A 24,011-nucleotide genomic window follows, 5' to 3' on the forward strand; every position below is an offset into this window, starting at 1 on the left:
ATTACTATGCAGACAGAGCTTGATTCCATTAAGCACAATAGTACTTGGGTTCTTGTACCACGTCCACCTCAATGCAAGGTAATCAAAGTTCGTTGGGTCTATAAGAACAAGTATTATGAGGATGGAACTTTAGACAAACACGAAGAACATCTTGTTGTGAAGGGCTACTCCTAGAGAGTTAGTGTTGATTTTGATGAGGCTTTTATTCCTACAGTGTCGATTACTACCATTAGGATTATTTTGGCTCTTCTTACCCATCATGGGTGGGTGGCCTATTTTATAGATGGATGTCAAATCTGCTCTTCTTAATGGTGACCTTCAAGAGGAGGTCTATGTTCAGCAACCACTTGATATTGTTGTTGCGCATATTGTGTACCAACTTTGTAAAGATCTATATGGATTGAAGTAGGCTCATCGTGTGTGGTACTAGTGCATTGACACCTTCTTTCTGAAGATTGGTCATTGGTGGTTGGTCTTTGGTGATCACATTCATGTTCCAATCTTTACATTTTTGTTAAAGATGGTCTTATTTGTCATTATCATTGTGTATGTGGATGGCTTGATCTTTATAGGAAGTCATAAGAGTTGGATTTTGTTTGTCATGGTGGCTGATCTTAGCCATGAGTTTGAGTTGATCAACCTTGAGGAGTTCTTCATTTTTCCTTGGTTTTGAAGTTTGGTAGACTCCTCAGGGTATTTTTCTCTCTCAACGCAAGTATTGCAAAGGAGATTTTATAGCATTTCAAGGTGCATGGTTCCATCTCTTCTTCGATGGACCCTAATGCTAAGATTTGCTTCACCACCATGTGATCATGCTCTATAAAGGTAGATTGTCAAATCTTTGATTTGGATTACTCATTCTAGATTGGATGTTTACTTTTTTGTTTGTGTCTTGAGTTCATTTTCAGCTGACCCTCACAAATCCCACCTGCCAGTGCATCCTGCACTATTTGAATAATTTTCTTGATCGGGGTATCTTCTATTGGTGGAAGGGGGATCGGTTAGTTGGCTATTCTGATTCTCACTAGGTTGGTGATATTAACACTCACCAATCGACTGCATGTTATTGGTTTACACGTGGTTCTGGTGCTATTTCCTTGAGTAGTAAAAAGCAACCCACTATTGCATTATCCTCCTCAAAGGCAGAATATCGTGTTGTTTGTTCTACTGCAAAAACTGAGGTGATATGGCTTTGAGGTGTCTGCATCTACTTCAACTACTATTGATCAGTTGTTTATCTACATTGATAGCCCCACTTTGACTTTCATCAACTTTCATCTCTTTCAGGTTTCATGCTTGGATTATAGATAGTAGCACAACTTCTCACACACTAATCATCATGATTGGTGTTCTTTCTTCTCTAAGCAACCATCAGTCTCGATGACTCTTTTACAATTTCCATCAAAGGTGCTGGTACTATTCCTATTTTATGCACCTCTACTTTGGCCTTGCATTCTACGTCTACAGATTCTGTGTTATGGCATGCATGCTTTTGCCACTTGAGCTTCTTTTATTTGCAATAGGCATATAAACATGGTTTGGTTGATGCTTAATCATCCATCAGTACCCCAGTTGGTGTGTGCACAACCATTTCTCCATGGCAAGCAACATCGATTACCTTTCCCTAAGGAGGCATCGCACATATCTACCAAACCACTCGAGCTTGTTCATGTAGACTTGTGTTGTCCTATGTCTACAAAATCTTTGAATAAGGCTCTTTACATATGATGATTATTGTTGACGCCTGACTACTCCAAGTATACTTGGGCTTTCTTTCTTCAGTCTAAGGATCAATCTTTATCCATATTTCATGATTGGAAAGTCAAAGTGGGAAAAACAATGGGACTCCAAGAAGGCAAAATCTTTGTGTATTGATAAAGGGGGAGAGTTTCTCTCACATGAGTTTGACAAGTATTTGAAGAATCTTTGCATTCGCCATACTAGTTTACTACAACTTATCCTCCATCCTAGAATGGGTTTTTTGTGGATGTAAGAATTAGTCTGTCATTGAGATGGGTCGAGGACTATACTTGAGCATAGTGGCTTGGCCAAGAAATTATAGGCTAAGGCATCAGCTATTGGAGTTCACATTTGGAATAGATTGCCTACATCAGTTGTACCATAGGTAAAACTCGTATGAGGCATTATTGGGCATCAAACCCTCTTGTGCTTATCTCCCAATATTTGGTTGCAAGGCTTATGTGCATGTAACTAAAGAGCATCACTCTAAGTTGGATTCTAAATCCATGCCGCACATTTTCCTTGGGTATAATTCTATATCCAAGGCCTATGAACTTTGGGATCCTGCAACTACAACCTACTAGCCACCATCAATCATGATGTTATGATGTTATTTTTGATGAGTGTCCTTCATGTACCTTATAAGAGTGAGCTTCTTCCTCTACCTTCAACTTCATCTCCGGGTCCTTCTCCTTTAGCTCAGCCTTCTACTTTGGCTGCTCCTCTGCCTCTTGTCTCAGCTCCTCTACCACCTTTGGTTTCAAAGGGGGCTTCTTTAGATTCAAATATAGAGGTTATTGAGGAGGATCCTCACCAAGAGGGTTCCTCGTTGGTTATATGAGACTATGAAAGATTCAGGCCTTCGTCAATTTCTGAAATCTAGTGAAAGTCATTCTCATCATGTTACTCGGTCTAAAAGCATGCTGTTGAGGATAATCACTTTCTGAATTTTGCCTTGATGTCTACCATTCTTCCTTCACCTCTACTGAGCCTTCCTCTCTGAGGAGACACTTTCTTCTCCACCTTGGATTATTACTATGCAGACAGAGCTTGATTCCATTAAGCACAATAGTACTTGGGTTCTTGTACCACGTCCACCTCAATGCAAGGTAATCAAAGTTCGTTGGGTCTATAAGAACAAGTATTATGAGGATGGAACTTTAGACAAACACGAAGAACATCTTGTTGTGAAGGGCTACTCCTAGAGAGTTAGTGTTGATTTTGATGAGGCTTTTATTCCTACAGTGTCGATTACTACCATTAGGATTATTTTGGCTCTTCTTACCCATCATGGGTGGGTGGCCTATTTTATAGATGGATGTCAAATCCGCTCTTCTTAATGATGACCTTCAAGAGGAGGTCTATGTTGAGCAACCACTTGATATTGTTGTTGCGCATATTGTGTACCACCTTTGTAAAGATCTATATGGATTGAAGTAGGCTCATCGTGTGTGGTACTAGTGCATTGACACCTTCTTTCTGAAGATTGGTCATTGGTGGTTGGTCTTTGGTGATCACATTCATGTTTCAATCTTTACATTTTTGTTAAAGATGGTCTTATTTGTTAAAGATGGTCTTATTTGTCATTATAATTGTGTATGTGGATGGCTTGATCTTTATAGGAAGTCATAAGAGTTGGATTTTGTTTGTCATGGTGGCTGATCTTAGCCATGAGTTTGAGTTGATCAACCTTGAGTTCTTCATTTTTCCTTGGTTTTGAAGTTTGGTAGACTCCTCAGGGTATTTTTCTCTCTCAACGCAAGTATTGCAAAGGAGATTTTATAGCATTTCAAGGTGCATGGTTCCATCTCTTCTTCGATGGACCCTAATGCTAAGATTTGCTTCACCACCATGTGATCATGCTCTATAAAGGTAGATTGTCAAATCTTTGATTTGGATTACTCATTCTAGATTGGATGTTTACTTTTTTGTTTGTGTCTTGAGTTCATTTTCAGCTGACCCTCACAAATCCCACCTGCCAGTGCATCCTGCACTATTTGAATAATTTTCTTGATCGGGGTATCTTCTATTGGTGGAAGGGGGATCGGTTAGTTGGCTATTCTGATTCTCACTAGGTTGGTGATATTAACACTCACCAATCGACTGCATGTTATTGGTTTACACGTGGTTCTGGTGCTATTTCCTTGAGTAGTAAAAAGCAACCCACTATTGCATTATCCTCCTCAAAGGCAGAATATCGTGTTGTTTGTTCTACTGCAAAAACTGAGGTGATATGGCTTTGAGGTGTCTGCATCTACTTCAACTACTATTGATCAGTTGTTTATCTACATTGATAGCCCCACTTTGACTTTCATCAACTTTCATCTCTTTCAGGTTTCATGCTTGGATTATAGATAGTAGCACAACTTCTCACACACTAATCATCATGATTGGTGTTCTTCCTTCTCTAAGCAACCATCAGTCTCGATGACTCTTTTACAATTTCCATCAAAGGTGCTGGTACTATTCCTATTTTATGCACCTCTACTTTGGCCTTGCATTCTACGTCTACAGATTCTGTGTTATGGCATGCATGCTTTTGCCACTTGAGCTTCTTTTATTTGCAATAGGCATATAAACATGGTTTGGTTGATGCTTAATCATCCATCAGTACCCCAGTTGGTGTGTGCACAACCATTTCTCCATGGCAAGCAACATCGATTACCTTTCCCTAAGGAGGCATGAGGCATCGCACATATCTACCAAACCACTCGAGCTTGTTCATGTAGACTTGTGTTGTCCTATGTCTACAAAATCTTTGAATAAGGCTCTTTACATATGATGATTATTGTTGACGCCTGACTACTCCAAGTATACTTGGGCTTTCTTTCTTCAGTCTAAGGATCAATCTTTATCCATATTTCATGATTGGAAAGTCAAAGTGGGAAAAACAATGGGACTCCAAGAAGGCAAAATCTTTGTGTATTGATAAAGGGGGAGAGTTTCTCTTACATGAGTTTCACAAGTATTTGAAGAATCTTTGCATTCGCGATGCTAGTTTACTACAACTTATCCTCCATCCTAGAATGGGTTTTTTGTGGATGTAAGAATTAGTCTGTCATTGAGATGGGTCGAGGACTATACTTGAGCACAGTGGCTTGGCCAAGAAATTATAGGCTGAGGCATCAGCTATTGGAGTTCACATTTGGAATAGATTGCCTACATCAGTTGTACCATAGGTAAAACTCGTATGAGGCATTATTGGGCATCAAACCCTCTTGTGCTTATCTCCCAATATTTGGTTGCAAGGCTTATGTGCATGTAACTAAAGAGCATCACTCTAAGTTGGATTCTAAATCCATGCCGCACATTTTCCTTGGGTATAATTCTATATCCAAGGCCTATGAACTTTGGGATCCTGCAACTACAACCTACTAGCCACCATCAATCATGATGTTATGATGTTATTTTTGATGAGTGTCCTTCATGTACCTTATAAGAGTGAGCTTCTTCCTCTACCTTCAACTTCATCTCCGGGTCCTTCTCCTTTAGCTCAGCCTTCTACTTTGGCTGCTCCTCTGCCTCTTGTCTCAGCTCCTCTACCACCTTTGGTTTCAAAGGGGGCTTCTTTAGATTCAAATATAGAGGTTATTGAGGAGGATCCTCACCAAGAGGGTTCCTCGTTGGTTATATGAGACTATGAAAGATTCAGGCCTTCGTCAATTTCCGAAATCTAGTGAAAGTCATTCTCATCATGTTACTCGGTCTAAAAGCATGCTGTTGAGGATAATCACTTTCTGAATTTTGCCTTGATGTCTACCATTCTTCCTTCACCTCTACTGAGCCTTCCTCTCTGAGGAGACACTTTCTTCTCCACCTTGGATTATTACTATGCAGACAGAGCTTGATTCCATTAAGCACAATAGTACTTGGGTTCTTGTACCACGTCCACCTCAATGCAAGGTAATCAAAGTTCGTTGGGTCTATAAGAACAAGTATTATGAGGATGGAACTTTAGACAAACACGAAGAACATCTTGTTGTGAAGGGCTACTCCTAGAGAGTTAGTGTTGATTTTGATGAGGCTTTTATTCCTACAGTGTCGATTACTACCATTAGGATTATTTTGGCTCTTCTTACCCATCATGGGTGGGTGGCCTATTTTATAGATGGATGTCAAATCTGCTCTTCTTAATGGTGACCTTCAAGAGGAGGTCTATGTTGAGCAACCACTTGATATTGTTGTTGCGCATATTGTGTACCAACTTTGTAAAGATCTATATGGATTGAAGTAGGCTCATCGTGTGTGGTACTAGTGCATCGACACCTTCTTTCTGAAGATTGGTCATTGGTGGTTGGTCTTTGGTGATCACATTCATGTTCCAATCTTTACATTTTTGTTAAAGATGGTCTTATTTGTTAAAGATGGTCTTATTTGGCATTATCATTGTGTATGTGGATGGCTTGATCTTTATAGGAAGTCATAAGAGTTGGATTTTGTTTGTCATGGTGGCTGATCTTAGCCATGAGTTTGAGTTGATCAACCTTGAGTTCTTCATTTTTCCTTGGTTTTGAAGTTTGGTAGACTCCTCAGGGTATTTTTCTCTCTCAACGCAAGTATTGCAAAGGAGATTTTATAGCATTTCAAGGTGCATGGTTCCATCTCTTCTTCGATGGACCCTAATGCTAAGATTTGCTTCACCACCATGTGATCATGCTCTATAAAGGTAGATTGTCAAATCTTTGATTTGGATTACTCATTCTAGATTGGATGTTTACTTTTTTGTTTGTGTCTTGAGTTCATTTTCAGCTGACCCTCACAAATCCCACCTGCCAGTGCATCCTGCACTATTTGAATAATTTTCTTGATCGGGGTATCTTCTATTGGTGGAAGGGGGATCGGTTAGTTGGCTATTCTGATTCTCACTAGGTTGGTGATATTAACACTCACCAATCGACTGCATGTTATTGGTTTACACGTGGTTCTGGTGCTATTTCCTTGAGTAGTAAAAAGCAACCCACTATTGCATTATCCTCCTCAAAGGCAGAATATCGTGTTGTTTGTTCTACTGCAAAAACTGAGGTGATATGGCTTTGAGGTGTCTGCATCTACTTCAACTACTATTGATCAGTTGTTTATCTACATTGATAGCCCCACTATTGCATTATCCTCCTCAAAGGCAGAATATCGTGTTGTTTGTTCTACTGCAAAAACTGAGGTGATATGGCTTTGAGGTGTCTGCATCTACTTCAACTACTATTGATCAGTTGTTTATCTACATTGAGGTGATATGGCTTTGAGGTGTCTGCATCTACTTCAACTACTATTGATCAGTTGTTTATCTACATTGATAGCCCCACTTTGACTTTCATCAACTTTCATCTCTTTCAAGTTTCATGCTTGGATTATAGATAGTAGCACAACTTCTCACACACTAATCATCATGATTGGTGTTCTTCCTTCTCTAAGCAACCATCAGTCTCGATGACTCTTTTACAATTTCCATCAAAGGTGCTGGTACTATTCCTATTTTATGCACCTCTACTTTGGCCTTGCATTCTACGTCTACAGATTCTGTGTTATGGCATGCATGCTTTTGCCACTTGAGCTTCTTTTATTTGCAATAGGCATATAAACATGGTTTGGTTGATGCTTAATCATCCATCAGTACCCCAGTTGGTGTGTGCACAACCATTTCTCCATGGCAAGCAACATCGATTACCTTTCCCTAAGGAGGCATCGCACATATCTACCAAACCACTCGAGCTTGTTCATGTAGACTTGTGTTGTCCTATGTCTACAAAATCTTTGAATAAGGCTCTTTACATATGATGATTATTGTTGACGCCTGACTACTCCAAGTATACTTGGGCTTTCTTTCTTCAGTCTAAGGATCAATCTTTATCCATATTTCATGATTGGAAAGTCAAAGTGGGAAAAACAATGGGACTCCAAGAAGGCAAAATCTTTGTGTATTGATAAAGGGGGAGAGTTTCTCTCACATGAGTTTGACAAGTATTTGAAGAATCTTTGCATTCGCCATACTAGTTTACTACAACTTATCCTCCATCCTAGAATGGGTTTTTTGTGGATGTAAGAATTAGTCTGTCATTGAGATGGGTCGAGGACTATACTTGAGCATAGTGGCTTGGCCAAGAAATTATAGGCTAAGGCATCAGCTATTGGAGTTCACATTTGGAATAGATTGCCTACATCAGTTGTACCATAGGTAAAACTCGTATGAGGCATTATTGGGCATCAAACCCTCTTGTGCTTATCTCCCAATATTTGGTTGCAAGGCTTATGTGCATGTAACTAAAGAGCATCACTCTAAGTTGGATTCTAAATCCATGCCGCACATTTTCCTTGGGTATAATTCTATATCCAAGGCCTATGAACTTTGGGATCCTGCAACTACAACCTACTAGCCACCATCAATCATGATGTTATGATGTTATTTTTGATGAGTGTCCTTCATGTACCTTATAAGAGTGAGCTTCTTCCTCTACCTTCAACTTCATCTCCGGGTCCTTCTCCTTTAGCTCAGCCTTCTACTTTGGCTGCTCCTCTGCCTCTTGTCTCAGCTCCTCTACCACGTTTGGTTTCAAAGGGGGCTTCTTTAGATTCAAATATAGAGGTTATTGAGGAGGATCCTCACCAAGAGGGTTCCTCGTTGGTTATATGAGACTATGAAAGATTCAGGCCTTCGTCAATTTCTGAAATCTAGTGAAAGTCATTCTCATCATGTTACTCGGTCTAAAAGCATGCTGTTGAGGATAATCACTTTCTGAATTTTGCCTTGATGTCTACCATTCTTCCTTCACCTCTACTGAGCCTTCCTCTCTGAGGAGACACTTTCTTCTCCACCTTGGATTATTACTATGCAGACAGAGCTTGATTCCATTAAGCACAATAGTACTTGGGTTCTTGTACCACGTCCACCTCAATGCAAGGTAATCAAAGTTCGTTGGGTCTATAAGAACAAGTATTATGAGGATGGAACTTTAGACAAACACGAAGAACATCTTGTTGTGAAGGGCTACTCCTAGAGAGTTAGTGTTGATTTTGATGAGGCTTTTATTCCTACAGTGTCGATTACTACCATTAGGATTATTTTGGCTCTTCTTACCCATCATGGGTGGGTGGCCTATTTTATAGATGGATGTCAAATCCGCTCTTCTTAATGATGACCTTCAAGAGGAGGTCATTGTTGAGCAACCACTTGATATTGTTGTTGCGCATATTGTGTACCACCTTTGTAAAGATCTATATGGATTGAAGTAGGCTCATCGTGTGTGGTACTAGTGCATTGACACCTTCTTTCTGAAGATTGGTCATTGGTGGTTGGTCTTTGGTGATCACATTCATGTTTCAATCTTTACATTTTTGTTAAAGATGGTCTTATTTGTTAAAGATGGTCTTATTTGTCATTATAATTGTGTATGTGGATGGCTTGATCTTTATAGGAAGTCATAAGAGTTGGATTTTGTTTGTCATGGTGGCTGATCTTAGCCATGAGTTTGAGTTGATCAACCTTGAGTTCTTCATTTTTCCTTGGTTTTGAAGTTTGGTAGACTCCTCAGGGTATTTTTCTCTCTCAACGCAAGTATTGCAAAGGAGATTTTATAGCATTTCAAGGTGCATGGTTCCATCTCTTCTTCGATGGACCCTAATGCTAAGATTTGCTTCACCACCATGTGATCATGCTCTATAAAGGTAGATTGTCAAATCTTTGATTTGGATTACTCATTCTAGATTGGATGTTTACTTTTTTGTTTGTGTCTTGAGTTCATTTTCAGCTGACCCTCACAAATCCCACCTGCCAGTGCATCCTGCACTATTTGAATAATTTTCTTGATCGGGGTATCTTCTATTGGTGGAAGGGGGATCGGTTAGTTGGCTATTCTGATTCTCACTAGGTTGGTGATATTAACACTCACCAATCGACTGCATGTTATTGGTTTACACGTGGTTCTGGTGCTATTTCCTTGAGTAGTAAAAAGCAACCCACTATTGCATTATCCTCCTCAAAGGCAGAATATCGTGTTGTTTGTTCTACTGCAAAAACTGAGGTGATATGGCTTTGAGGTGTCTGCATCTACTTCAACTACTATTGATCAGTTGTTTATCTACATTGATAGCCCCACTTTGACTTTCATCAACTTTCATCTCTTTCAGGTTTCATGCTTGGATTATAGATAGTAGCACAACTTCTCACACACTAATCATCATGATTGGTGTTCTTCCTTCTCTAAGCAACCATCAGTCTCGATGACTCTTTTACAATTTCCATCAAAGGTGCTGGTACTATTCCTATTTTATGCACCTCTACTTTGGCCTTGCATTCTACGTCTACAGATTCTGTGTTATGGCATGCATGCTTTTGCCACTTGAGCTTCTTTTATTTGCAATAGGCATATAAACATGGTTTGGTTGATGCTTAATCATCCATCAGTACCCCAGTTGGTGTGTGCACAACCATTTCTCCATGGCAAGCAACATCGATTACCTTTCCCTAAGGAGGCATCGCACATATCTACCAAACCACTCGAGCTTGTTCATGTAGACTTGTGTTGTCCTATGTCTACAAAATCTTTGAATAAGGCTCTTTACATATGATGATTATTGTTGACGCCTGACTACTCCAAGTATACTTGGGCTTTCTTTCTTCAGTCTAAGGATCAATCTTTATCCATATTTCATGATTGGAAAGTCAAAGTGGGAAAAACAATGGGACTCCAAGAAGGCAAAATCTTTGTGTATTGATAAAGGGGGAGAGTTTCTCTTACATGAGTTTCACAAGTATTTGAAGAATCTTTGCATTCGCGATGCTAGTTTACTACAACTTATCCTCCATCCTAGAATGGGTTTTTTGTGGATGTAAGAATTAGTCTGTCATTGAGATGGGTCGAGGACTATACTTGAGCACAGTGGCTTGGCCAAGAAATTATAGGCTGAGGCATCAGCTATTGGAGTTCACATTTGGAATAGATTGCCTACATCAGTTGTACCATAGGTAAAACTCGTATGAGGCATTATTGGGCATCAAACCCTCTTGTGCTTATCTCCCAATATTTGGTTGCAAGGCTTATGTGCATGTAACTAAAGAGCATCACTCTAAGTTGGATTCTAAATCCATGCCGCACATTTTCCTTGGGTATAATTCTATATCCAAGGCCTATGAACTTTGGGATCCTGCAACTACAACCTACTAGCCACCATCAATCATGATGTTATGATGTTATTTTTGATGAGTGTCCTTCATGTACCTTATAAGAGTGAGCTTCTTCCTCTACCTTCAACTTCATCTCCGGGTCCTTCTCCTTTAGCTCAGCCTTCTACTTTGGCTGCTCCTCTGCCTCTTGTCTCAGCTCCTCTACCACCTTTGGTTTCAAAGGGGGCTTCTTTAGATTCAAATATAGAGGTTATTGAGGAGGATCCTCACCAAGAGGGTTCCTCGTTGGTTATATGAGACTATGAAAGATTCAGGCCTTCGTCAATTTCCGAAATCTAGTGAAAGTCATTCTCATCATGTTACTCGGTCTAAAAGCATGCTGTTGAGGATAATCACTTTCTGAATTTTGCCTTGATGTCTACCATTCTTCCTTCACCTCTACTGAGCCTTCCTCTCTGAGGAGACACTTTCTTCTCCACCTTGGATTATTACTATGCAGACAGAGCTTGATTCCATTAAGCACAATAGTACTTGGGTTCTTGTACCACGTCCACCTCAATGCAAGGTAATCAAAGTTCGTTGGGTCTATAAGAACAAGTATTATGAGGATGGAACTTTAGACAAACACGAAGAACATCTTGTTGTGAAGGGCTACTCCTAGAGAGTTAGTGTTGATTTTGATGAGGCTTTTATTCCTACAGTGTCGATTACTACCATTAGGATTATTTTGGCTCTTCTTACCCATCATGGGTGGGTGGCCTATTTTATAGATGGATGTCAAATCTGCTCTTCTTAATGGTGACCTTCAAGAGGAGGTCTATGTTGAGCAACCACTTGATATTGTTGTTGCGCATATTGTGTACCAACTTTGTAAAGATCTATATGGATTGAAGTAGGCTCATCGTGTGTGGTACTAGTGCATCGACACCTTCTTTCTGAAGATTGGTCATTGGTGGTTGGTCTTTGGTGATCACATTCATGTTCCAATCTTTACATTTTTGTTAAAGATGGTCTTATTTGTTAAAGATGGTCTTATTTGGCATTATCATTGTGTATGTGGATGGCTTGATCTTTATAGGAAGTCATAAGAGTTGGATTTTGTTTGTCATGGTGGCTGATCTTAGCCATGAGTTTGAGTTGATCAACCTTGAGTTCTTCATTTTTCCTTGGTTTTGAAGTTTGGTAGACTCCTCAGGGTATTTTTCTCTCTCAATGCAAGTATTGCAAAGGAGATTTTATAGCATTTCAAGGTGCATGGTTCCATCTCTTCTTCGATGGACCCTAATGCTAAGATTTGCTTCACCACCATGTGATCATGCTCTATAAAGGTAGATTGTCAAATCTTTGATTTGGATTACTCATTCTAGATTGGATGTTTACTTTTTTGTTTGTGTCTTGAGTTCATTTTCAGCTGACCCTCACAAATCCCACCTGCCAGTGCATCCTGCACTATTTGAATAATTTTCTTGATCGGGGTATCTTCTATTGGTGGAAGGGGGATCGGTTAGTTGGCTATTCTGATTCTCACTAGGTTGGTGATATTAACACTCACCAATCGACTGCATGTTATTGGTTTACACGTGGTTCTGGTGCTATTTCCTTGAGTAGTAAAAAGCAACCCACTATTGCATTATCCTCCTCAAAGGCAGAATATCGTGTTGTTTGTTCTACTGCAAAAACTGAGGTGATATGGCTTTGAGGTGTCTGCATCTACTTCAACTACTATTGATCAGTTGTTTATCTACATTGATAGCCCCACTATTGCATTATCCTCCTCAAAGGCAGAATATCGTGTTGTTTGTTCTACTGCAAAAACTGAGGTGATATGGCTTTGAGGTGTCTGCATCTACTTCAACTACTATTGATCAGTTGTTTATCTACATTGAGGTGATATGGCTTTGAGGTGTCTGCATCTACTTCAACTACTATTGATCAGTTGTTTATCTACATTGATAGCCCCACTTTGACTTTCATCAACTTTCATCTCTTTCAAGTTTCATGCTTGGATTATAGATAGTAGCACAACTTCTCACACACTAATCATCATGATTGGTGTTCTTCCTTCTCTAAGCAACCATCAGTCTCGATGACTCTTTTACAATTTCCATCAAAGGTGCTGGTACTATTCCTATTTTATGCACCTCTACTTTGGCCTTGCATTCTACGTCTACAGATTCTGTGTTATGGCATGCATGCTTTTGCCACTTGAGCTTCTTTTATTTGCAATAGGCATATAAACATGGTTTGGTTGATGCTTAATCATCCATCAGTACCCCAGTTGGTGTGTGCACAACCATTTCTCCATGGCAAGCAACATCGATTACCTTTCCCTAAGGAGGCATCGCACATATCTACCAAACCACTCGAGCTTGTTCATGTAGACTTGTGTTGTCCTATGTCTACAAAATCTTTGAATAAGGCTCTTTACATATGATGATTATTGTTGACGCCTGACTACTCCAAGTATACTTGGGCTTTCTTTCTTCAGTCTAAGGATCAATCTTTATCCATATTTCATGATTGGAAAGTCAAAGTGGGAAAAACAATGGGACTCCAAGAAGGCAAAATCTTTGTGTATTGATAAAGGGGGAGAGTTTCTCTCACATGAGTTTGACAAGTATTTGAAGAATCTTTGCATTCGTGATGCTAGTTTACTACAACTTATCCTCCATCCTAGAATGGGTTTTTTGTGGATGTAAGAATTAGTCTTTCATTGAGATGGGTCGAGGACTATACTTGAGCATAGTGGCTTGGCCAAGAAATTATAGGCTGAGGCATCAGCTATTGGAGTTCACATTTGGAATAGATTGCCTACATCAGTTGTACCATAGGTAAAACTCGTATGAGGCATTATTGGGCATCAAACCCTCTTGTGCTTATCTCCCAATATTTGGTTGCAAGGCTTATGTGCATGTAACTAAAGAGCATCACTCTAAGTTGGATTCTAAATCCATGCCGCACATTTTCCTTGGGTATAATTCTATATCCAAGGCCTATGAACTTTGGGATCCTGCAACTACAACCTACTAGCCACCATCAATCATGATGTTATGATGTTATTTTTGATGAGTGTCCTTCATGTACCTTATAAGAGTGAGCTTCTTCCTCTACCTTCAACTTCATCTCCGGGTCCTTCTCCTTTAGCTCAGCCTTCTACTTTGGCTGCTCCTCTGCCTCTTGTCTCAGCTCCTCTACCACCTTTGGTTTCAAAGGGGGCTTCTTTAGATTCAAGTATAGAGGTTATTGAGGAGGATCCTCACCAAGAGGGTTCCTCGTTGGTTATATGAGACTATGAAAGATTCAGGCCTTCGTCAATTTCTGAAATCTAGTGAAAGTCATTCTCATCATGTTACTCGGTCTAAAAGCATGCTGTTGAGGATAATCACTTTCTGAATTTTGCCTTGATGTCTACCATTCTTCCTTCACCTCTACTGAGCCTTCCTCTCTGAGGAGACACTTTCTTCTCCGCCTTGGATTATTACTATGCAGACAGAGCTTGATTCCATTAAGCACAATAGTACTTGGGTTCTTGTACCACGTCCACCTCAATGCAAGGTAATCAAAGTTCGTTGGGTCTATAAGAACAAGTATTATGAGGATGGAACTTTAGACAAACACGAAGAACATCTTGTTGTGAAGGGCTACTCCTAGAGAGTTAGTGTTGATTTTGATGAGGCTTTTATTCCTACAGTGTCGATTACTACCATTAGGATTATTTTGGCTCTTCTTACCCATCATGGGTGGGTGGCCTATTTTATAGATGGATGTCAAATCTGCTCTTCCTAATGGTGACCTTCAAGAGGAGGTCTATGTTGAGCAACCACTTGATATTGTTGTTGCGCATATTGTGTACCACCTTTGTAAAGATCTATATGGATTGAAGTAGGCTCATCGTGTGTGGTACTAGTGCATTGACACCTTCTTTCTGAAGATTGGTCATTGGTGGTTGGTCTTTGGTGATCACATTCATGTTCCAATCTTTACATTTTTGTTAAAGATGGTCTTATTTGTTAAAGATGGTCTTATTTGTCATTATCATTGTGTATGTGGATGGCTTGATCTTTATAGGAAGTCATAAGAGTTGGATTTTGTTTGTCATGGTGGCTGATCTTAGCCATGAGTTTGAGTTGATCAACCTTGAGGAGTTCTTCATTTTTCCTTGGTTTTGAAGTTTGGTAGACTCCTCAGGGTATTTTTCTCTCTCAACGCAAGTATTGCAAAGGAGATTTTATAGCATTTCAAGGTGCATGGTTCCATCTCTTCTTCGATGGACCCTAATGCTAAGATTTGCTTCACCACCATGTGATCATGCTCTATAAAGGTAGATTGTCAAATCTTTGATTTGGATTACTCATTCTAGATTGGATGTTTACTTTTTTGTTTGTGTCTTGAGTTCATTTTCAGCTGACCCTCACAAATCCCACCTGCCAGTGCATCCTGCACTATTTGAATAATTTTCTTGATCGGGTATCTTCTATTGGTGGAAGGGGGATCGGTTAGTTGGCTATTCTGATTCTCACTAGGTTGGTGATATTAACACTCACCAATCGACTGCATGTTATTGGTTTACACGTGGTTCTGGTGCTATTTCCTTGAGTAGTAAAAAGCAACCCACTATTGCATTATCCTCCTCAAAGGCAGAATATCGTGTTGTTTGTTCTACTGCAAAAACTGAGGTGATATGGCTTTGAGGTGTCTGCATCTACTTCAACTACTATTGATCAGTTGTTTATCTACATTGATAGCCCCACTTTGACTTTCATCAACTTTCATCTCTTTCAGGTTTCATGCTTGGATTATAGATAGTAGCACAACTTCTCACACACTAATCATCATGATTGGTGTTCTTCCTTCTCTAAGCAACCATCAGTCTCGATGACTCTTTTACAATTTCCATCAAAGGTGCTGGTACTATTCCTATTTTATGCACCTCTACTTTGGCCTTGCATTCTACGTCTATAGATTCTGTGTTATGGCATGCATGCTTTTGCCACTTGAGCTTCTTTTATTTGCAATAGGCATATAAACATGGTTTGGTTGATGCTTAATCATCCATCAGTACCCCAGTTGGTGTGTGCACAACCATTTCTCCATGGCAAGCAACATCGATTACCTTTCCCTAAGGAGGCATCGCACATATCTACCAAACCACTCGAGCTTGTTCATGTAGACTTGTGTTGTCCTATGTCTACAAAATCTTTGAATAAGGCTCTTTACATATGATGATTATTGTTGACGCCTGACTACTCCAAGTATACTTGGGCTTTCTTTCTTCAGTCTAAGGATCAATCTTTATCCATATTTCATGATTGGAAAGTCAAAGTGGGAAAAACAATGGGACTCCAAGAAGGCAAAATCTTTGTGTATTGATAAAGGGGGAGAGTTTCTCTCACATGAGTTTGACAAGTATTTGAAGAATCTTTGCATTCGCGATGCTAGTTTACTACAACTTATCCTCCATCCTAGAATGGGTTTTTTGTGGATGTAAGAATTAGTCTGTCATTGAGATGGGTCGAGGACTATACTTGAGCACAGTGGCTTGGCCAAGAAATTATAGGCTGAGGCATCAGCTATTGGAGTTCACATTTGGAATAGATTGCCTACATCAGTTGTACCATAGGTAAAACTCGTATGAGGCATTATTGGGCATCAAACCCTCTTGTGCTTATCTCCCAATATTTGGTTGCAAGGCTTATGTGCATGTAACTAAAGAGCATCACTCTAAGTTGGATTCTAAATCCATGCCGCACATTTTCCTTGGGTATAATTCTATATCCAAGGCCTATGAACTTTGGGATCCTGCAACTACAACCTACTAGCCACCATCAATCATGATGTTATGATGTTATTTTTGATGAGTGTCCTTCATGTACCTTATAAGAGTGAGCTTCTTCCTCTACCTTCAACTTCATCTCCGGGTCCTTCTCCTTTAGCTCAGCCTTCTACTTTGGCTGCTCCTCTGCCTCTTGTCTCAGCTCCTCTACCACCTTTGGTTTCAAAGGGGGCTTCTTTAGATTCAAATATAGAGGTTATTGAGGAGGATCCTCACCAAGAGGGTTCCTCGTTGGTTATATGAGACTATGAAAGATTCAGGCCTTCGTCAATGTAAGATCCTTGTTCCCACCGAGCAACGGATTCGGGTTACTGACAGCGGAAGTAGCGCTTCTCGCGCGGGACAGGGGTCCCACACTCGGGACCTCGCCCACGGATATCCGGATAAGAGACTAATCCATCGGTTGTTCCAAAATCGAACCCGGAAAAACTTTCTTAACCGGAAGCACGGGCGATTCCACCAGGATAACTTTTTACTCTAACGTAGTCAAGATCATTTCTGATCGAGATGATCCAATTACATATATAAGATACTTAGTCAGTTCAAGGAAGAAACTTGCACTTGGATCATTGGGATCAACGCTTTTTTCCCCATTCAAGAGGCACAGCCGTTGATTCCTATCCATAGAACAGTTACTGTCCGGGATTTTTTTTTTCTATCGTAAAAACAAAAGTTTAAGTCTCGATTTACGGATCCATCAGTCCAGCCTAACCCCATCCGATCCCATGGGTTAGCCAACCGCCCAACCACTGTAGTGATGGGATCCAATTTTTTATTTGGTTAGGTTTTGTCCCGGGTACCAAGGAAAAGAGTTCCAAGGCCCCCTAGCCGGATGTTCATGCAAAATACAACTAGTCACACCACTCACACACCCACCAATATGAAATTGCCTTTTTCAACCAGATTCAACCAGTTTAAAACAATCCTTTAATAAAACCATAGTATCATTGATCACCATCTTCCAATTTATCCAATTGATTCTTAATTTCCCATCATTCCTTCATCAGAGTATCTATGGCATCATTGGCAACTAGAACGCTCAGGAGCCGTTTCGATAGTTCCTAGCCCATAATACTCGGCAATATAATCACTTATCAAGATGGACTCTCGTTGAAGATCAGCTAGATCAACCAACGGATCCATATAAGGAGCCATGGACTCATCCATTGAAGACCAGCAAGGTCAATCAACCAGATCCATGCTCGATTTCAGAAAACAACTCCAACTCTGTTCCAATATCTTCCTCGACGCACGCGTGGGTATCCTAGGCAACCCAGAGCCCGAGCACCGTATGGTCAGCACCCTCTAGGATCCTTCGCAGGTAACCTAGCGCTTCACGCATAGGCCGCTTCCTTGGCCCCTCATCCACCGTACCGGAAGCTCACCATTTTAATCGCACCGAGGCTGGTCAAGACCTCGGCCGACCTTGCTACGCGAGACGTCCTTCATTGACTCCCCGTCAGCAGTTGCAACTTTACCATCACGACTTTAATCACAAGACGGTCAAAATGCTCCCCCCAGCATTCTTGACATAAAACAATCATTTACAAACATCATTTACAAACAGTATTTACAAACAGTTTACAACACAATTTCTATTTTAACTTTCATTTTTCCACATTATCCTTCATCAATCTACATTACTTATTCCATATTCCATTTATATGTATACTCATCCCATCACATCATTTCTATCTCATCACTTCAGATTCCCTCACATCGCATATCGTATATTCACATCCATACATCCACATCTATATGCGTACATTCACATCTACATGCATACATCTACATCTCTATGCATACATCCACATCCACATTCACATTCACCTCCATACATCTACATCTACATGCATACATCCACATCTCCGTTCACATCTACATCTATACATCTACATCTACATGCATCCATCCACCTCCACATCCACATCTACATCTATACATCTACATCTACATGCATACATCCATATCTCCATTCCCATTCCCATCTACATCTATACATCTACATCTACATGCATCCATCTACCTCCACATCCACATCTACATCTATACATCTACATCTATATGTATACATCCACCTCCACATCCACATCCGTATCTATACATCTACATCTACATGTATACATCCACATCCACATCTATACATCTACATCTACATGCATACATCCACATCTCCATTCACATCTACATCTACATGCATCCATCCACCTCCACATCCACATCTACATCTATACATCTACATCTACATGCAAACATCCACATCTCCATGCATAATAAAATTCTTTTAATTAATCTAGGATGATAGTTCCTAGAATATGGTAGGAAGTCCTCTTTTTATGCTTTGAATGAATTTATTTTATGCGTAATTTCTATAAAAATTTTGCCATAGCTCCGCTACTATGACTGATAAATCTCAATTTTTTTTCTAAGGGATAAAGCTTATCATTAAGGATATAATTAGAATGGTCTCTAATTGGGTCATCAATCCATAATGGATTGAATCATCAATGTGCATAAACTAAAAGCATAGCAAAAAGCCATTAATTTGGCCTCAAGCATAGCTTAATCTTGGATTAAGGAAAAGCTTTATGAAAAGCTTCATTTGGATTGAGAATGGGTCATGAGTATGACCATTTCTTGAGTGAGAGAGAGAAATTACATAAAAACCATTAGAATTTAAACATAAATGAAAATTAACTTCTATAGTATTTATTAAATTATGTAACTCTTCACTACTATTCACCAATTAACTTCAATAGCATTTAAAAAACCATACTAATTAAACTTCTCAAGCTTGAGAGGGGTTGAGAAGAGAGAATCATTGAGAAGTTATAGAAAATATCAAAATTCAATATACTTACCTTATGATTTGCTTGATTCTTTATTCACGGTAGAGGCCCCCAACCAATCAATTGGTTTAGTATGTTGATGGAGCCACCAATGGGGATTGAAGAAGGAGAGAAGTATCAAAAACTAGTGAATTATTAAAGAATTCACAGTTCTTGGCTTAGGTAGAGTAGAGTAACAATGCCTAAGACACTCTATATTTTGGCTTAGGTGGAGTAGAGTAATAAAGCATAAGACACTATATATTTTGGCTTAGGAGGAGTAGAGTAACAAACATAAGACACTATCTAATTTGGCTTAGGTGGAGTAGAGTAACAAAGCATAAGACTCTATCTAATTTGGCTTAGGTGGAGTAGAGTAACAAAGCATAAGACTCTATCTAATTTGGCTTAGGTGGAGTAGAGTAACAAAGCATAAGACTCTATATCTTTTTCAACAAGGGGAGGCTTCTATTTATAGGAAAATTTGAGCTCCTAACCAAACAAACCGATTCTAGAATTTTCCAAGTCAGTTTGGTCACTTTTTGACCATTTTTAGGTCAATTAAGCTAACTTTTTGGAACTAGACTTGAATGAGGAGAGAGGAGAGATGAAATATCTTAATTTTTATGAGTTTAAAACTCATTCAAGCATGTGAAATATGCACCTCCTTTAAAGAATTCCCCTTCCTTACATATGTGTCATAATGGAATCATTTTAATATTGCTCATAGTTTTTTACTAATAAGCCTTGTACATTTTCAACTCTTCATCTTATGTGAGTATTTAAGGGACTCCCCTTCCTTACATATGTGTCATAATAAAATCATTATTCCCAAAATATCTCATATTTTTAATATTGCTCATAGTTTTTTATTAATAACCCTTGTACATTTTCAACTCTTCATCTTATGTGAAATATGCACCTCCTTTAAAGAACTCTCCTTCCTTACATATGTGTCATAATGGAATCATTTTAATATTGCTCATAGTTTTTTACTAATAAACCTTGTACATTTTCAACTCTTCATCTTATGTGAGCATTTAAGGGACTCCCCTTCCTTACATATGTGTCATAATAAAATCATTATTCCCAAAATATCTCATATTTTTAATATTGCTCATAGTTTTTTACTAATAAACCTTGTACATTTTCAACTCTTCACCTCATGTGAGCATTTACTCATTTTTGGGTATTTTCTTTTTTACAATTTGGATTTATCTCCTCCCTACACATGGATTGATGCTATTGGCCCATAGAAACCTTAATTGGACCATAGTCTAAAGATTTCTGAAAATCTAGACCCGTAGGCTAAGGTTCTTTATACCTATTTTCAATTAATTCCAATTGCACATTGGAAAATTCTTTTTAAATTTCTATTTCAGGGAAACTCATCTGAATTATAAGAGATATTTTTCTATCCAAAAATATTCAAAATCTGAATATTCTCTCTCTAGAATATTTTCTCTCTCTAGGTTAAAACAGCCACAAACAAGATCTCTTATATTTTAGAAAAGGAATTGATTTTACAGGGGAATATACTAGACATCAAAAAGGGGTTGGGGGGAGGAATCTTACATTCTACCCCACTTAAAAAACGCGAGATGTCCTCATCTCGCAACTTGGAATAATTTCGCAAGATGCACGAATATGATACTTAGAGAAAATTTTTAATCACGATTAACCACCAAGAAAAGTCTTAAAGAGAGCAAGATTCAAAATAAGAACAAGATTTAAACTTTATTCATTCACGGGACTTATACAGTAAAGATAGAAGAACTCTTTACACTTCCATAAGCCCGTCCATCATATGGTCACAAAAGCAGTCCTCACAAGCTGCACAAGTATAGGGTAACTCATCTATGGGAATGATTCTGCTGGTTATTGCCGCACCTATCTTAGTGGTATGAGCTGATCTAACAAAAGGACCTCTGAGAGGCAAGCCAAAAACGGGGTAAAGGCATATCTTCTCATGAGGAAGAAAACATGCCAGTAAGAAGACCCGCTCAGAAAACCCAAGATGCCTTGATCTCATGACACAGTAGTATCGGGGACCCAAACCCAAAGCTTCAATAACCATGGCCAAGCGGACATTGTTACGGAACTGTTGCTGACCCCAGGGTGTTACCCTAGTTATGTTTTGATAGGTCCGCCATTTGGTCTGCGCTACAGAAGTTCCTAGGTGAGGAAAAAAGTGAGCGCTCATACTGTTCTATAAAGTCTTTCTTCACAGACTCTCTTGCGTCTTGAAGGTGAGAAATCATCAGGGATAAAACTAATTCCTGTTGCCAAGCCATGAAGGAGATTAAGAAAGAAAGGAGATTGATGGGAGTAAGATTACTGTGAGTGACAAGTAAAAGTTACGACTTATATAAAGGAAGGAGCTAGCGTAACCTAGAAGCCAACGGTAACTTACCACTGAAGTTTTACCGTCTTTCCATGATTTGTGTTTGACACATTTTTCTATAGAAGGCATTAAGAATTTTGAGATGAGGAGATAAAAGAAACTTGTAGGCTAAGTCACCTACTTTCATTGAATTCAGATATAAGGATCACAATATCTGGGGGATAACTTCTTATACTCCCCAAGAGATAAAGAACTTCTTTTGGGCCATACTCGAATGAAAACCAAAACCTTGGTATCCAAAACACCGATTCTCACTTCTAAACTCATTGTTCTAAATCCTTAAAATAGGCGTGACTCCTGAGAAGTATTTTAGGAAAAGGGTATTCCTTTTTTAAACAGAAACTTTCTTTTATTTTAGAGAGGGAATAATTATAAGATCCGAAAGGGAGATTCTTACTCCTATATACCTCGAAGGCTGGGGAGGAATCTTACATTCTACCCCACTTAAAAAGTGCGAGATGTCCTCATCTCGCAAGGTAGAGGACAGCTCTTATTCTTAAGATCCAATTTTTATTCTGGGGTTGCTTATATTCTGGTCAACCCAACAGAACACTGGGATAAATATCCCTTATATAGAACTCATCATTAAATAACAATTCATTTAACATGATAATGGTCCATTAGACCGAAAAATTTCCTTCGGAACATTCCTCCACGGAAACTTCAGTCAAGCAAGTTCTCAATTTGACATCCCTTAACTTGATCTACCGGTCAAGTATTAACAGTAGCAATCTGACAGCACAACCCACTAATCTCATAGTGATTTGCTGAATTCGTTATCATCATTCTAGTTATGAATATCATCACAGGGACTCGTCCCATTCCCCCTCATTGTGGTTTCATTATATTTCAACTAATTTTTTAAAAATCAACATTTTTTTTTTCAATCAGCATTTTCAATCAGAATCCAAATCAATTCATCAATTCTCAAACAGAATTAAAATCATATCAATCACATTCGAAATCATGAGTCTGGATAGCATTAACGCTTATAATTTCAAGTCTTAGATTTACTCGTATATACTGTCAGTAAAGAGCTGCAGTATACTCTCGGTATATACGCGTAGTCACGGCCCTTGGAATTATAAGGTAAATACTATCATGTCTAGGCCTCAAGCAAGTCAGGGATTCTATATAATTGCGGTACTTCCATCTGAAGAACCGATTACCAAATTATGAATTTCAGTTTGAATATCAAATTGTATGAATTATATCACACAATTATAACCTTTTGGTGTTTCTTGATAAATTTTTTTGACATATTTGTCTTCTCAGTTGATCTTTATTAACCAAATGCTCTGATACCAACTGTAAGATCCCTGTTCCCACCGAGCAACGGATTCGGGTTACTGACAGCGGAAGTAGCGCTTCTCGCGCGGGACAGGGGTCCCACACTCGGGGCCTCGCCCACGGATATCCGGATAAGAGACTAATCCATCGGTTGTTCCAAAATCGAACCCGGAAAAACTTTCTTAACCGGAAGCACGGGCGATTCCACCAGGATAACTTTTTACTCTAACGTAGTCAAGATCATTTCTGATCGAGATGATCCAATTACATATATAAGATACTTAGTCAGTTCAAGGAAGAAACTTGCACTTGGATCATTGGGATCAACGCTTTTTTCCCCATTCAAGAGGCACAGCCGTTGATTCCTATCCATAGAACAGTTACTGTCCGGGATTTTTTTTTTTCTATCGTAAAAACAAAAGTTTGAGTCTCGATTTACGGATCCATCAGTCCAGCCTAACCCCATCCGATCCCATGGGTTAGCCAACCGCCCAACCACTGTAGTGATGGGATCCAATTTTTTATTTGGTTAGGTTTTATCCCGGGTACCAAGGAAAAGAGTTCCAAGGCCCCCTAGCCGGATGTTCATGCAAAATACAACTAGTCACACCACTCACACACCCACCAATATGAAATTGCCTTTTTCAACCAGATTCAACCAGTTTAAAACAATCCTTTAATAAAACCATAGTATCATTGATCACCATCTTCCAATTTATCCAATTGATTCTTAATTTCCCATCATTCCTTCATCAGAGTATCTATGGCATCATTGGCAACTAGAACGCTCAGGAGCCGTTT

The sequence above is a fragment of the Cibotium barometz genome, chromosome 26 (genome assembly GCF_041138505.1).
Source record: "Cibotium barometz isolate CiBa-2024 chromosome 26, ASM4113850v1, whole genome shotgun sequence".
Lineage (NCBI taxonomy): Eukaryota > Viridiplantae > Streptophyta > Polypodiopsida > Cyatheales > Cibotiaceae > Cibotium > Cibotium barometz.